Consider the following 16,297-nt stretch of genomic DNA (forward strand, 5'->3'; position numbering starts at 1 on the left):
TGGGGTTGGTCTAGGCCATGGTCAGCAGAACAAAGGAGAAGCCTCTCAGCGCTGCTGTGACCTCCTCCAGGTCAGAGGAAGCACGTTTCTTGAAGGCACGGCTCGGACGACTCCTTCTCGGGGTCATTAACCCTTCGTAACTGAGGTCTCATACAGGGAGGCAGACTTTGAACAAGTACAAAGAAGCTGGAAAATCTTCTGCAACCTGGTTACAAGCTTTCATCGGCCAAAGAACCCTTTCTTCCGACCAAATATTGCATGGGGCTACCCGCGTTGACCTTTGGAGGCCAGAGCTCCACCTGCCCACCCCCACTTGGCCCTGAGATGTTCTCTGTGTCTCTGCTATGCAAACCACAGGAGTTGTACCATCCCCTTAGGAAATGGGTGGGAGCTTTTTTGCCCCAATGAGCGGGTAGCATCACTACCCTTTAGTGGACGGAGGGAAGGATGCCAAACATGCTTCACGGTACTGAGAAGTCCCACCCAAGGAAAAATTATCCTCCCTGAGGAAAATGCTCCATCAAGAATCACTGCTCTGTAGCTCAGAGAGAGGACGCTGAAACCACTGTGCTACCTACAGAACATCAGACCTGACCTAAAAGCCGGAGTTAGCGACTATCACACCTGTCCCCGCCCTCCTCCCCACCAGACTCAGCCTTGAAAGATATTAAGGTAGAGCTTAGAGAAGTCGGCTTATGAGTAAAGGCTATTCGATTAACTAAAACCTAGATCTTGGCTCGATACAGATGCACTGATCAGGGACACTCAGGAAAAGACTCATCGACAGTGATGAAAAAAAAAGAAGAGAGAAGCTGATTGTTTTGTGGGCTCCCAAAAAGATCCAGAATTTAGCCTATCTGCCAAGGGTACCATGAAAATAGCCCATCAGCCTAGAGTGGTTTGGAGGCCAGGGGGTAAAGCAGATGGGGTCCCTGAGAAGCAGAGGGCATTAAAGGAAGAGCTCAGAGAGGCTCAGCTTCAACTCCCCGCTCTGCCATTTACCCGCTGTGCGATCATGGGTATGTGAAGCAGCCTCTCTGAGACTCAGTTTCCTTTTACGTAAAAGAGAAAAATAATAACCCAGAAGCAACAGGGGGCCCACAGCGTGCTTGTGAAGATTAGCAAAAAGATGAGAAAGGCACCTCGCCCGGTGCCCGGCTCGGGATAAGCAGGTGCTCCAGCCGATAATAACTGGATTCTGCAAGCGGAGTCCTCTGGCCAGAGGAATTTGAATCGAGGGGGTTTGTGCAATCCAGTTTCCAGGATCCTCCCTTCTTTCCCAGAAAAACCTGGCTCCCGGGGCACTTTTTTCCCTCTCTGAGCCAAGAGCCCAGTTTGGAACATGTAACCTCTACGTGGCCAAAACAGGCTTTTCGACCGCAAGTCTCTGCACACACACCTCGCGGGGCCGGCCCTGCTGGAGGCCGCCCGCCCCTCCCCACGGCCCCCGGTCTGGAAGAAAAGGGTCATCAACCACGCTAATTAAATCTGCAGATGATAACAAACCGGGCGGTGCTGCGAACAGCACCAGAGAGGATGGGGAAATAAACGAGAAGGGACCTGGGGAGTTTAGAAAATATGGGACAGGAAATAACAAAATGAGAGTAGATGCAGAAGAATGCAAGTAACTCTAACTGGGGGGAATAATCAGAAACATCGACCCGGGCTGCGGGGAGGAGAGGGAAGTTGGGAAAAGCCTGAGGCGCTGAGGGCTCAGGGTAGGTGAAAGGCAGGTGGCAAGCGTCGAGAGCAAGAGGGGAGCGGCAGCAAGCCGAGCTCAAAGCCTGCAGGTGAGACCAGATGGGGCACGTGCAGCAGTGGCTGACTCAGGCCCGGGGCCCAGGCGGCAGGGCTGAGCAGCACTCTCCAAGGTGAGCCTCCAGTCACATCTCCTCCAAGAAGCCCTCCCGGACTGCTCACCTGTCACTCATCTGTGACAAGTGGCCCCATGTTTGATTGGTGGGCATCCTTTTTCCACATCTGACTCCCCAGACTCTCAGCCCCCCGGGGGAAAACGCCCCGGATCTGCAGCTTACCAGGTTCCTCCCGGCATCAGCGTTAAGCCCGGGCAAGGCTTTCAACAGAAAGGAGGGTCTGCGTTATCTCCAGCAACACAGGAAAGAGGAGGATTTCTGTCTGCAAGCCCTCGTGGTTCAAGATCACACCTGAGGCGTCTCCGTCTTCATCTCTACGCCCCTGACGCTGGCGTGATGCTTAGCGCATGGTGCCCCCGAGTCAATGCACGTTGTCTGTTTAACCCTTTGCGGGCCAGAACACAAACCAGACGCTGTTCAGGGTCCTGGAGCCAGAGGACAAAGGACGCGTGTGGCATGTGCCACACGATGAGGCACGTGCCCCACCGCCTCGTGTGACAGCGACTCTTCTGATGTCACCACAATGCGGGGAGTGGCTTCTCCAAGGCTCCAGTGGTCTCCCTGGGGTGCCCGCCTCCTTTCACATGAAGACTTCCTAACCAACAACCAGGATCAACAGCGATCAGGAGAAGAAGGTATAACGCTGGCCCTGCAGAGAAACCTCACTGCTGCTGGGACCACTGCCAAGTCAAGCCCCCATGGAGAAGGGCAGGAGCCCCTCTAAACCCAAGGATTCTCATCAAACGTGTGTGTTTTAAGGGATGAAGGAAGCCAACACTGAACACTTGCTTTGCAGCTCAGTCTCCTTTGGCATCAGGAACAACAGGAGGGGAAGTAAATGTCAAAAGTGCTGGAAAATCTCCCTGGGAGAGGCCAGGGACGAAGGTGTTTTTCGAGTGCCTTCTACGCAAAGCAGATTCTTTAGAACCCAAGCCCACAGGACACTCACGATTCTGAGAGGTCCCTGGAGAGAGAGCCCACGGCCTTTCCCACTCCTCGGACCCACACTATCCAAGCATCACTCAGCCCCCAAGAGGGGGGTGGGGACAGACAAGGGGCAAGTTGATGAGACACAGAGACCCAGGCCCTGTGCCAGCTCCCCACTTCCCATCTGTGCCTTGGGTGTCACACCTGTGCCTCACTGGGCTCGGCTTATTCTTACCTATAAAATGATAGGGCTGAGCTCGGAAAGTCCAGTCCCACTGAGAGATCCTTTGACTTCACAAAGGGCAGGAATTCTCTTAGCATTTTAGATTCAAGCACTGGCCTTTCCGTCCGTCTACTGCAAATGTAATTTGACAGGCTGTGAAGCTCCCACCCTCCTGGGAAAACCTGGGAGTCACAGAGACTTACACCATCTAGATAGAGCCGTGTCTCTTCTTGTCTCCTTTCCCCAAGCCTCCCATCCCTGTCCTCGTATTCTAAAACTTGAAAGGATCGAAGGCCCTACTCAGGGGGAGGCACCACTCTGCTGGATGAGAAATGCAGCAGGTACCAGCCAGCAAGAAGGGTAACTATCCTAACCAAGTGCTCATCCTAACCAAGGTGGCCACGTGCAGTTGTGCAGGTCACGCACTGCACAAAGATGCTACAGTAAGGGGGCACCAACCATAAAGAAGATATCTTAGAGTCACATTATTTACTAGGTCAGCTTTCTGGTGATGGCAGTAAAGTTTTGATCAAATAAAACCATCATATTAAGACAATTTTCCAGAAATGGAAGGAAAGCATCTTGAGGAAGACAGCCTTTTTTCCAACTGGCATGAAGATACCATACGGGCTGGCTGCGGCCCCAGTCTTAACCCAGGGCCAGAGAGAAAGGAGGCGGCACCACTTAGTGTCCTTTCCACGGCCCCAAAGCAAAACTTGCTCTCAAGAATATAATCTGAAAAAGTCATCCACATGGGTTGTAAATGACTAGTAAGCCAAAGCAGACCCCCCCAGGGATATCTATGTTTTTTAAAAGATCAAGTAGAAGGATGACGTCTTAAAGACTGGCCCCTGTCTTGTGCAAGCGTTAGCACCTGGAGTGGAGCAGTCTACACAGTCCACCAGGACCGATGGAACCAACGGAGGAATGGCAGAAACCTACCAGAGGGCAGTGGAAGAATCCAGGTCTCCTAAAGTCCCAGCACACAAGGAGCCCCTGGCTGGCTGGAAAGGCCAGCATAACCCCACTCAGAATCCTTCACAGGTCTCCCACACAGGACGTGCTCAGGGAGCCTCATGACTGTCTCTGAGGCCAGAGAAATCTGGAGATGCAGCGTCTTCTAAGCTCTTTTTGTCCATTCTGCCACCACGAGAATCAGAGAAGCAGTCCACAAGCTAGTCCCAGGATGGCAGCCAGCTCTAACCAGGTCCAGGTAAGTAAGACAAGGGGAAAATGTGTTTTCAATTCTCCTCGTCCTGGCAGCCGGCTGTTTCTGAGCGCTCTCCCTAGGCTCCTCCCACCTGCCTCTGGCCTTGCTCTGAAGGGTCTGTGACCTGGGCATTCCTACGTGCCGACTCTCACACATCACTGAACCCACATCCTTTCCAACTAATGGAGGCCCTGGGATGTCCTCAGGAAGCTCATAGTCTAAACTCAGGTGCCCACATGCAGGGACTTCCAAGTGACAAGTTTGTCCATCTATGACAAGGCCACTCTTCTGAGGCATAACAGGCCAGTGAAGGTCTGATTCCACCAGCTGAACCGAGACAGCGACTTGGAAGGCTGTACCCCACCAGCGACTCACAGCAGACCTCAGCGTACAAGGAGGCTGATGGGGGAGGGGGTGGAGGTCCAGGGGCCTTTCTAAAGAAGCTCAAATCGTACCGCCTGGGTGATGGCTGCACAGCTTGGTGAGTGTAAACACCGGACTCCACACTTCAGAGGGGTGGATCTTACAGTACAAGAACTATATCTCAATTTCTTTAAGAATCCTGCTACCCAAACCCCCATTTCTGCCCATAAAGAGGGCCAGTCCTGCCAGGACTCTGGACAAGCTTCCTAAATAGTCTTTTTCTTAGGAAAAGAAGGTGCCCCTGGTCCCAGGAGGAGGCTGGTATAATGAAAACAAACAAACAAACAAGAAAACAGGATCCGGAACCAGACAGCCCTAGGATTTTTCTCATGACCTTGTATGACCTTGGTGGTTATTTCACCTCTCTGAGCCCTGGTCCATGGAATGGGGGAGATGCCGCCCTTCACGGGGCCACCGTGAAGAGCCGATGTGAGGAGGTGTGGGGACACTGTCCACGATGCCCACGTGGCAGGTGCACACCATGTGTTTTCTTCCGTGACAGGTTTTGCACTGGGGCCTTTTTTTTTTTCAATGTTTGGTAACCTGGGCTGGTCAGCGAGGCTCCTGTAAGTGTCGCATTTCCATGCTGCTGTAGATAAATGAGGCCAGGAACAGGGCTGAAAGCAAGGGGCCCTGCGGGGTCAGCACTCATTAACTGCGCCCGGAAGTGCCTAAAGCAGCCCTTTCTTTCTTTCTCGCCCTCAGGACACCTGGTGTCTCCGGCTCTTGAACTCTGGCCTGTGTCATCCTCCAGCTCTCCTGCTGGACCAGCGAAGCCTCCGACTCCAGACAGCTTCGGGGCTGCCGTGCAGATGGGAAATAGTGTCCATCATTTGCCGGACTCTGTGGGCAAATACTGTCCACCTGGCTCTGCACTGCATTCCCCTCCCCGTCCGTGTCCCCGCCGTCCCCGCCTCGCTGGGGGATTTGGGCTGGAGCCGGCCCAGCACCCAGGGGAACCCAGGGAGTCCACTGGAAGCGTGAAGGAGGTGGGCGGAGCACATTCCATGGATGAGGGACGGGCTGAGCCAAAGCATCCTCTCTGGCAGCTCTTCGGCCTTTCCCCCAACACGTCAGGACAAAGGAGGTGCTTTCGTGGATCACCGAAGACGCGTGGCATCCCGACTGATGCCTCCCCGACCTGATGGGGCTGCGTGGGAGACGTTCAGCGTTTAAAGAAGCTCCTTGCTCAGGGGCGGTGAAGCGTTTGGGAAGAAAGCTCTGCAGGTGGCCAGAGCGTGTGCGACTAACCACACGGGGAACTGCAAATCCGGCCAGGGCTCAGGGACAGCCTCGGAAACCTCGTGACATCACCTTACCCCCAAGGCAACCAAGGTGGAAGGCCAGGCCTCAGAGCTCAGCGCTTTCCCACATCCACGGGGTCCCCCGTATGAACAAGGAGGGACTCACAAAGAGGAACCAGACACAGACCCTGCCCTCGAGTAGCTTACAGACTGCGGAAACCTACAAGATGCTAGGAAAAAAGACCAGGAGTCTGAGGGCTGCAGAACCTTTAAAAGAGGGGGGGTTGTCGAGGAGGAGCCACGCTTCTCAACCCCTTCCCCTAAGAGCTAGGTCACGGGGTCAGGGCCCCAGGGCTCAGCTCACCATCGGCGAGGAAGGCAGGACGCCCGCCTGAGCTGCCACCTCTACCTGGATAAGCTCGGAGACGTGGCCTCCCTCCCCTCCCTCCCCTCCCACCCCTCCCTTCCCTTACTCAGTGAAGGTTGGGGTCACGTGACCCGTAAGGACCCTTCAACTTGAGTTGCATCGTTGATGCTTGACAATGAACCCACGCCACCCCTGTTCTCACAGCCTCCCGGGCTGGCTCAGCCCCAGCCTCGGCCTCTCTCTCTCTTTCTCTCTGCAATTCTGTGAGCCTGTGAAAGCGTGTCCCCGGGCACCCAGCTTCCTCCCAGCCCCACAGGCCTCCTGCCCACCTGCAAGCTTTCTGACATCATTCCCAGGCCACCCTCACACACGTCTCCACAAGCCACTCCTTCAGGTCATCTTTCTCCAAATCCCATGTGCTAGCTGCACACACACAAAACCCCAGAGAGCCCCTGAGGAGGAGGTCCGCGTCTGTTTCTCACTCGGAACTCTGCCTGCTAACCCATCATCTGGGACGGGGCCAGCAAGCTTATTCTATAGAATGGCAGATGGTAACTACTGTAGGCTTTGCTGGCTATGTGTCATAACCACTCAACTGTGGAAGTGGAAAAGCACAGACAATACATTTTAGGCACCAAATTTCCATCACAATTTTATTTACCTAACTAGGCGGTGGGCTGGGTTTGGCCTGTAGGCCCTTGATCTAGTTTGCCAACCCTTGATCTAGTTCAGGCCTTACTGACAGTCACGCATCCACCTGGCCCTCCTCTCATTGCCGTGACTCTTCCATGTCTGTCTGCTGTACTAGAGGGTGAGCTTCCTGAAGGCTGCTTCCATGTCTTTTCACTCTTAAACCTAATACTGTGCCTTGTATATAGGAGATGTCCAATAAATGTGTCCTATTAATGCTCTGACCTGATGGCACATGTCACGTCTCATGAGCTAGGACGAACCACAAGATAGCAAGAGGCAGACGAGCCCTAACGGGAGGATGGCCTTGGGCTGAAACCCAGACACACGAGTTTGCGCCGTACCTGCCGGAGAACGCAGGGGAGGCGAATGGGCCCGCTGGCCACGGCCCTGCTCCTGGAGGAGCTCTGTTCTGCTACATCAAAGGGCGCATCTCCTGATCAAAAGTTTGGACCAGACACTCCACCTTCTGGACCCATTCCTCCAGCCCCTCCCACGCGAACTATCCCCGCCTGATAGCCCTCCTGGGACTGGGGTCAACCGTGGAGGGCAGACGGCTGTGGTCGCCCAAAGCCTTTCATCTGACCCCACAGCAGACACCCAGTCTCGACCCGGCACAGCCACATCCTGCCAACAAGAGCGCCTCCAGACACGGCGGGCCACTCGACCCTCAGCTGCCCTGTGATCAAGTGAAGTGATCCCCATCCTAAAGAGGACCAGACAGAGCACAGAGAGGCTCAAAATCACGACGGTGAGAGGCAGAACCAGGCCTGGGGCTTCAGCACGACGCGGCCGCCATGAAAAGCCCACAGGACCTCGGCCACAACTAGAAAGACAGAGAAGAAACTCTGTCTCTGTTCTCACGGATGCATTTCAAGGGGGCCGACAAATCAGAGCCCATTCAGAGGAGAGAAACGAGAAAAGTAAAAGAACTCAAGGCCACATCGGATGGGGAATGGACGAAGGCGTCTGACTAGAGGGAAATCCAGGGCCAGGGTGCGGGTAAGGCTCCACGGCATCCGGCTTGGGCATCCAGCCAGAACCAGCTGAGGGGGAAGTAGGGTCCCACTGTCTGGCCATGGCCCAAGCCGGTCAGAATCGTGTTCTAATATATGTTCAGGTTCTTGGATAAGAATTAAATAATTAATAATAATAACAATTTTAATTATTTCCCTTGTTTTTTGGAATGACAGTAAATAAACACTCCTCCCTTTTTAAAATAAAGAGGCAGTGGTTATTATAATGGGTTGGACAGTGCCTTTCCCCAAATTCGTGTCCACGTGGCAGCTCAGCATGTGACCTTATCTAGAAAGAGGGTGGCTGCAGGTGTAACCAGTTACGGTGAAGTCACATGGATGAAGGTGGGCCCTAAACCCAATTACTCGTGTCCTTATAAACACGAGAAAAGGACGCACAGGAAAGAAGGCACGTGAGGACAGAGGCAGAGATTGGAGTGGTGAGGCCACAAGCCGAGGGACAGCACAGACTGGCAGTCGTCAGAGGCCAGGAGAGAACCTCCAGAAGTTACCAACCCTGCTGACACCTCGATTTTGGACTCTGGCCTCCAGAACCGTGAGAGAATAAATCTCTGTTGTTTTCGGCCAGCAAGTCTGAGGTAATATTTTATGGCAGCCTTAGAAAACAATTATTCACTAGAAACATTATTAGGCTGAGTAATATGGAGAAACAGAGTAATATGTTAAGAGCACGTAATACAGAGCAAAGCTGCCTGGGTTCAAATCCCCAGCCACCAATTCACCAAGTGTGTGACCCTGAAATAGTTATTTGACTTTCCTTGTGCCTCAGTTTACCCTTCTACAAAATAGTAAAAGTACTGACCGAAAAGGATTATTGTACAGATTCAGTGCCTTGATACACGTAAAGCACCAAGAGGAGTCTGTAGCAGGGAATGTACACCCTAAACCTTAGATATTACCGTCAGCTAAAGCAGACTGGAGAGTTTGGGTTTTGCAATTTGTCCCAATCACTGCTGTAATAGTGGACAGTACTCATGCCTCTCTATGAAGTATAAGGCACTGTAGCAAACAGACGATGTCTGAGGTATTTTCGCTCTAATTTTTACAATAAGGGAAGCAGGATAATCCTTCTTTAGATGAGGAAAAATTATTAGAGGGGCTGTATGGCCGGGAACAGCTCCCGAGCTCTCTCCAGGCCACGCTTGTGCGAAGCACTGGGGTTACAGGGACAGAGACACCACCCTCACCCCTGCCCCGCCAGGCGCTCGCTGTCTAGTGGGGACACAGACGTGAAAGCAGAGTATCACGACAGGTGCCAGGTGCCACGGGCGTGGGGAGGAGGGGGCCGGGAGGTCAAGGAAGACTTCACAGGAGAGACGGTGCTTGAGCTAAGAACAGCACATCGGGGGAGGGAAAAGCGTTCCCGGTGGAGGGAAGGGCACGGGCAAAGGCCCAGAGGCAGAGGCAGCGTGGCAGGTGGTTTGGTAGGGCTGGAGCCTCAGGTGTGTGTGGGGGGCGAAGTCTGAGGGTGGAGATAAAGCAAAGAAGTGAGGTGAATCACAGAAACCTGCTACAACGTGCTTAAGGAGTGTGAACTTATTCTTAGGTGCTTAGAAGCCACTGAAAGATTTTCAGTAGGAATTGGCTTGATCAGATTTGCACCTCATAAGATCAGTCTGATACAGCACGCAGATGGCTGGAAGGGGCAAATCCAGGGACCAGTTAAGAGACACTGCAGTAATGCAAGGGGAGATCGTGAGTGCTGGAATCAGGATGGTGGCGATGGAGAAGGTGCAGTGGAAACGGATATGGGAAATGGGAGTGATATGACTTAGTATCCACGGGTGTGAGGGGAAGGAGATGCCTAAGCAGGCTTCCAGATCCTGGCATGGTTGAGAAGGAGAATGATCAGGACCACCCCCAAGACGGGGAATCACGAAGGTACGGGTTTGACAGAGAAGATGCCGAGTTCATTTATGGACATGCTGAGTTTGAGATGCTTCTGGACATGCAGGCATTCATGGTCAGGAGACAGATATAAGAGCCGGGAGCACACGGCACAAATGCAGGCTAAATAAGAGTGTCTGAGGGTCATGATATGCAGGTAGATCATAGCTTACACATGGTGACACAGCTGACATTGTCCAGAAAGAGTGTTTAAAGAGCAGAAGGAAAAAGAAAGCTGAAGACAGAACTCTGAGGACACTGATACTCCAACGGTAGGAAAGGAGGAAAGAACACATGAAAGAGAAGACGAAGGATGCCCACAGGAGCAGACATGCAGGGACAGATCACGTCACAGACTCTGGAAACCTTAGGAAGAAAAATATCAAGTAGGAAGAAGGGGTCAACTGTGTCAAGTGCAAAAGAAAGATCAAGTTGAAAAAGAACTGGAATGGTCTTGTATTCTCACTGAATAGAAAACCGAAAGGAATTAAATAATAGGGAGCATATTAGCATAGTTCCTAGATTTTAGCAATTATTTGATAAATGACGGATGGATGGATGGATGGATGGATGGATGGATACTGACTCCCCCCAAATGAACCCGCTTTCTGCATCATAGATTGTATTTGCGATGGTTCTATCCAGAGCCAGAGAGTTGGACACAGGTGACCTCAGGGCATCCCTTCCAGGCTAAGTTATATAGTATTCCACCTATATCTCCAGAAAAAAAAAAAGAAAGAAAGAAGAAAGACCTGTACAGTCCACAGAATAACAAGAAAAAAGAACTCACAGCTCTTCTACCAAGAAGGGTCTTCCAGAGGTCATTCCACCTGTCCCCCTGCCTCGGGCAGTATGTCAAGAGCAATTTTTAAAGCATGCCATCAGTAACACAAAGAAACCCACATATGCGTGTATCCAAATCAGACGTGCCAGAAGGAAGGGAGGAGTACGTCTGCGCCTACCCCACCAGCTCTCGCATCTGGCGGGGGGAACGGAAAAACTCGTCATCGGCGTAGCTGCTGCCAACCAACCGCGGGGCCAAGTCTCTGTGAGATGCATCAGATCAAACTCAATGATCAATAATAAAATCGACAGCCTTCTCAAAGCCGACGGGGTTGAAATTCAGAAGGGGCAATCCTGTCATTTCTCCTGGGACCGTACAGCACACTCATCTTTGTGAGAGTTACGTCTTTAACCAGTTCTCCAATGGAAGACAACGTCACAGAGGTTAAACCTTCTGACTAGATAAGAGGTCAGGGTCAGGGGAGTAATGATACAGCAACGAGAGGGGCTCATGGACCCTCAGACCTCCCCACCCACAGTCCCACCAGCTCGAACAAGAGAAATCCGAATCACTTCCAAGGGTTAACCAATCAAACCAGAAAATCCAACAGCCATAGAGTTCAGCTGGAGGAATGCTCCCTTATGAAACAATTGTCTGGAACACTTCTGGTCTCATTGTTCCATTCCAGGCTGGAGACTGAAGCTATAGAAATAAATTAGCGATTTCAATAATGCTCATACTAGGCTGACTCTACTGGCAAATAGAGACCTCCTGGCAGGGGCTGAGGACTGAGTTAACTCTTTCAGACTACGGCTGGGAGGGAGGGTGGGATGGGGTGGGTGACTGCGGAAAGCAGAGAAGGAGACTTCCAAGTGGAAACCACTACTGAAAGAGGAAGGCTGAACAGCACTGAGAACAAATGTAGAGACCCTTTCTTCGCACGTCTTTAAGAAAGGGAAGGAAAGTCACAGGCAGAAACATCTCATATTGGGGTTTCAGGACAGCCGTCCTAGACAGCCCTGACCTGTATCAGGGGCCATCACTGCAGCCCGTCACCTCTCTCACGGTCTGGAAGAAATAACGCTCCCCTCCAACCTGAGCTTCTGTCAGGGCCCCAGCGCATCCGCTCGGTGCAGTCTGCACTTTACAAATGGGAAACTCAAGTCTGGAGTCATTCCCTGGGACCACCTGACTTCAGAATCTTCTCTGCTCCTCTGTCTTCCCCAGGAAGGGAATTTGGAAAGCTGTGGCCTTTAACGACACCTTCAAACAGAAAGGCAAGGCTCTGCACGCCTCCCCACAGGCAGGGAGTAGGGACGGTGCCAGCTTCGGGTCCTGGCCCGCCAGCTGGACTGAGGATGTTCACAGCTTGGTCAGACATCAGAGGGACTGGTGGCCAAAGGACTGGTGCCATGTGACGGGTCTTCCTTCCAAGGTTCAGAGGAAACCGACATCAAAAGATGGGAGAGCCGTGAGCTGGGTGGTCTGAGAGAGCCACCTGGGAGAAGCAGAGGAATGGAGGAAAGGAGAGCGCCCAGTCGCCCACATGCCCACACAGAGCTGCCTTTGTTTTCCTGACTCAAAGCCCAGCAGCAGATGAAGCCCCAAGAGAAAAGGCCAGGGTCAAACCTTGCGCACACCGGGGTCGGGGGCATTGCCGAGTGGTCTCTGGAGAGGGCTGTCTGCTGGAAAGGTGCTGGGCGGGAGGGCAGAAGAGGAGGCAGCGAAAGGGAAATTCTCAAGAAGAGGATGAGGTTAAGAGCTGGATGGGGACGCAGGAAAGCAGAGAGGGGCACTGGACAGAGACGGCCCCTGTGGCTTTCCCGCTAGGGTTCGCGTGAGCCCCATCACTAGGGAGGATAACTGCCCACCACACACCCTGCTAGAAGCCCCTGAGGCCACGGGCCCACACAGTTTTTCTAGCCTAAAGTCCCACAGAGGCTCAGTCAGCCCTTCCCCGGCTTCCTGTCGGTCCCCAGCTAGGGAGGGGGCTAGAAACTGAGGTCAATTAGACATCTGAGGCTCAGGTACCTAGCCTACGCTAAGCGCAGCAGAGCAGGGGGTCACCCAGGGAGAAAGATGCCCACCCCCCAGGGGCAGGCCCAGCCACTCTGTTGTTGCCCCAGACCTGAGATGCCGTCTGCCCCAGAGATGACTCACCAATGCACAACCACTCTGCACAAATGCTCACAGAAATGTCACTTACCTGCTTGTTTCATATACATCCTGAGTTATTTCTCTTGCTCAGTCACTGATGCCACTGACTGGAAATACAGCACAGACCCTCAGGTGGGTCTGTGCCACACACGTGTGTTTGACGTCGGCTTAGCTATCGGGTCTCTGGCTGTCCTGCAGGACTCTCTCCCAGCTCGAGGAGAGGCCCGGGGAAGCGCTGTGAGTGCTGGGCTGGGAATTCAGGTCTTCAAGCCCCTGCTCTCCTACTGTCTGGAATCGGGGTCTTGGCAGCCTTGGCTTCTCTGTGAAATCAGGAGTTTGGATGAGATGACTGATGTCATAGGTCACTTCTAGCTCTGACATTTTCTGGGTTTATTTAACGTACTTTAAACAGTACCAGGCATTTATAATGAATAATTTTAATGGCTAACGTTGACGGACCGTGGCTTTTCCCCTAGGCAAAAGGTCTGAGCTCTGTAACATCGTGCCTGTACCTGGAGAGCCGGTTAGAGCTGCAAATCTCACAAAGATGTTAACGCCCCAGGAGAAATGACAGGATGGCGCTTTCTGAATTTCAGCCCCTGGGTGGCAGGCTCTTCTCTAATCCCTTCCCGTGCGTCATCTGACTTAATCCCAACACCAGCCCTGGTAAGCGTATATTATCATCCCCATCTTACAGAGAAAGAAACGGAGGCACAGAAAGTTTAAAATGTGGCCCAAGATCAGGTAGGTGGTAAAAAATGGAGATGGGAGGGCTTCCCTGGTGGCGCAGTGGTTGGGAGTCCGCCTGCCGATGCAGGGGACACGGGCTCGTGCCCCGGTCCGGGAGGATCCCACATGCCGTGGAGCGGCTGGGCCCATGAGCCATGGCCACTGAGTCTGCGTGTCCGGAGCCTGTGCTCCGCAACGGGAGAGGCCACAACGGTGAGAGGCCCGCGTACCGCAAAAAAAAAAATGGAGATGGGAAACCCGGCTGCCCACCCCCAGACCCTGACCACTTAACTCTGACTTCATACGGCCCTGCCGGCAGTAAATCAGGGGAAGGGCATTTCGAATCTGGGCCTGTCACCCGTCACACTGCCAGGAAGCACTAGATCACAGCCAGCGTGGGCTGCTGCCACAGGACCTTGTAAAATTCATGAGAGACGAGCATGAAATGACCGGCATCCGTTCAGAGCAGCAGCTTGGATTTCAGTGTCATCCTCGCCCACCTGATCAGCCACACACGCAGGCTGACGCCACGCCAAGTGCAAACCATGTCCTTTCGCCCAACCCCCACCCCCGCCCCCGTCCCCATCTTTCCTGCTGCTGGAGCCGCATCTCCCGATGAACAGCACTCACTGCAGAGGGCAAGGTGGCCTGAGGTCCAGGTCAGATCACCAGGGTCCAAGGCCATCTCTGTGCCGGCCCAGGACAGCCGGCATCTTCTGCATCATCCAGAGGCGGGGAGCAGACAAAAGCAACTCCGACACCCGGAAGCTGTCCCGGGGGCCCTGGTGAAGGTGCTCAGCCCCTGCTTCCGGAAGGTGCGTTGGAAGGAAACAGCAATTATTTAGGACCTTCTCAACGACCCATGGCCTAGGACAACACGCAGGGCCCACAGGCTGCTCTCGATCATCTGGACAGAAAATGGACCAAACAAAAATGGAAGGAAGCCAACAGGCAGGTCCACAAGCCCACTCTCTCTCCCCAGCTTGGTGAAGAAAAGGACCCACGCGGCCCCAGGGCAGGGCTGCTAGCGAGAAGCGGAGGGCACCCCAAGGCACGACCACCACCTCCCTATCCACCACCATCCGAGCCCTGTTCAAAAATCTGGTTCTGATTTGCTGCAGCCATCCGTTGCCTGATTCCACCGAGAGAGCCCCACATTCCTGCTCCACTATTTCATCTCCCTCTGCTCCAGCCTGCTCTGGCCTCGTGTCAGATTAATATTCCTACTCCGTGGAAGCCGGACGAAATTTCCTTTGGTGGGGTTGACCTCTCCAGTTGGCCTTGGCTGCCTGGGAGCTCACAAAGCCAGTGGCAGCCACCACTCCTTCCCCGCTCCTCGGGTCCAGAGCGTAAACACTCCGGGTGGCCCCTGACTCCTATAGAAAGTTATTAGGAAGGAGTGAGGCTTTACAAGGTGTCAGAGCTTTCAGCAAGCTTTCACGTTGGGTGAGTTGATCTCAGGGTTTTGCAGAAAGAGAGTAACTGAATGGAAAATGCACGAAGGACCCAGACCAGGCTCTGTCTGAGGTTCGTACTTACTGGGTCATGACCAAAGCTGGATAAAGGGAGATGGCTGTAAGAATAAAAGCAGAGATGATAATAAGAATAATTAATGTTTGACGTGCAGCTTAACCACATATCAGGCACTGTGTTAAGGGTTTTGAATCCATTATCTCATTTAACCCTCTCAACAAACCCAGCAAGTAGACATTATTCTTCTTCCCACTTTAATAGATGAAAACAAACAAACAAACAAAAAAAAAACCGTGAGCCTGAGAAAGATCTGGTAACGTGCCCGGAGCATCAGTAAATGGCAGAGCCAAGACTTGGACCCAGGCAATCAAAATCCAGGGTCCAAGTCCCTAACCGCTTAGCACCACCACCAGCACTGTCTGAGTTCTTTGGAATGACCTTTAGAACCATGCAGTCCTTAGCGAGTGAAACGAGGATGATTTTGAGGATTGTCACAGCTAGTGCAGACCGCTGACTAGCATAGTCCTGCCTCCAACTGGTTTACAGCCCCTGACACAAATCAACATGTACTCCGGAACCGGAACACCCCTCCATCAAAGCTAAGTGCGTCCAAAGCCAAAGCAAACCTCTCCTTGCCTCTTTCTAGCGATCTGTGCCACTGCCCTTCTCCACGACAGGGAAAACCAGAAGGAACTGCAGGTCCCGTCACCGTGGTGCTCAGGAGATGCCTGGAGTGGGCCAGCAGGACCGATCCAGGGCGCGGGACCTGCATTTTAGGAGGAGGGGGTCCTAGACAGATGAGCCCTCCCAGCCGACAAATCTAAGCTGCTCTGACCCTCCCAAGCAAGTTTAAAAGCAGGGAGGAAAGGGAGGAACTCAAGTATCTATCAGTGGTCCCGTGTTCACAGCCGCAGTACGCACACTAGCTCAAGGTTGGAAGTGACCCAACTGTCCACTGACAGATGAACGGATAAACAAAATGTGACACATACGCACAGTGAAGTATTTAGACTTAAAACAGGAAGGGAATTCTGACACATGCCACAACGCGCATGAACCCTGAAGACGTCATGCTAAGTGAAATAGAAGGACACAAAAGGACAGTCACAAAAGGACATACACTGCATGATTCTACTTCTGTGAGGTGCCTAGAATGGTCAAACTCATAGAGACAGAAAGCAGAATGATGGTTCTCGGGGGGTAAAGTTTCAGTTGGGGAAGATGAAAACGTCCTGGAGACGGATGGTGGTGATGGCTGCACAGCTCTGTGAC

At 52.9% G+C, this 16,297-nt stretch overlaps 1 protein-coding gene across 1 annotated transcript in view; it reads right to left on the reverse strand.

The window, feature by feature from the left end:
• ANO2 (anoctamin 2) overlaps window positions 1-16,297 on the reverse strand; it is a 314,636-nt gene that overhangs the window by 269,466 nt on the left and 28,873 nt on the right. The window lies entirely within an intron of this gene.

Source organism: Neophocaena asiaeorientalis, unplaced genomic scaffold (genome assembly GCF_003031525.2).
Source record: "Neophocaena asiaeorientalis asiaeorientalis breed wild unplaced genomic scaffold, Neophocaena_asiaeorientalis_V1.1 scaffold150, whole genome shotgun sequence".
In the NCBI taxonomy this organism is placed as follows: domain Eukaryota; kingdom Metazoa; phylum Chordata; class Mammalia; order Artiodactyla; family Phocoenidae; genus Neophocaena; species Neophocaena asiaeorientalis.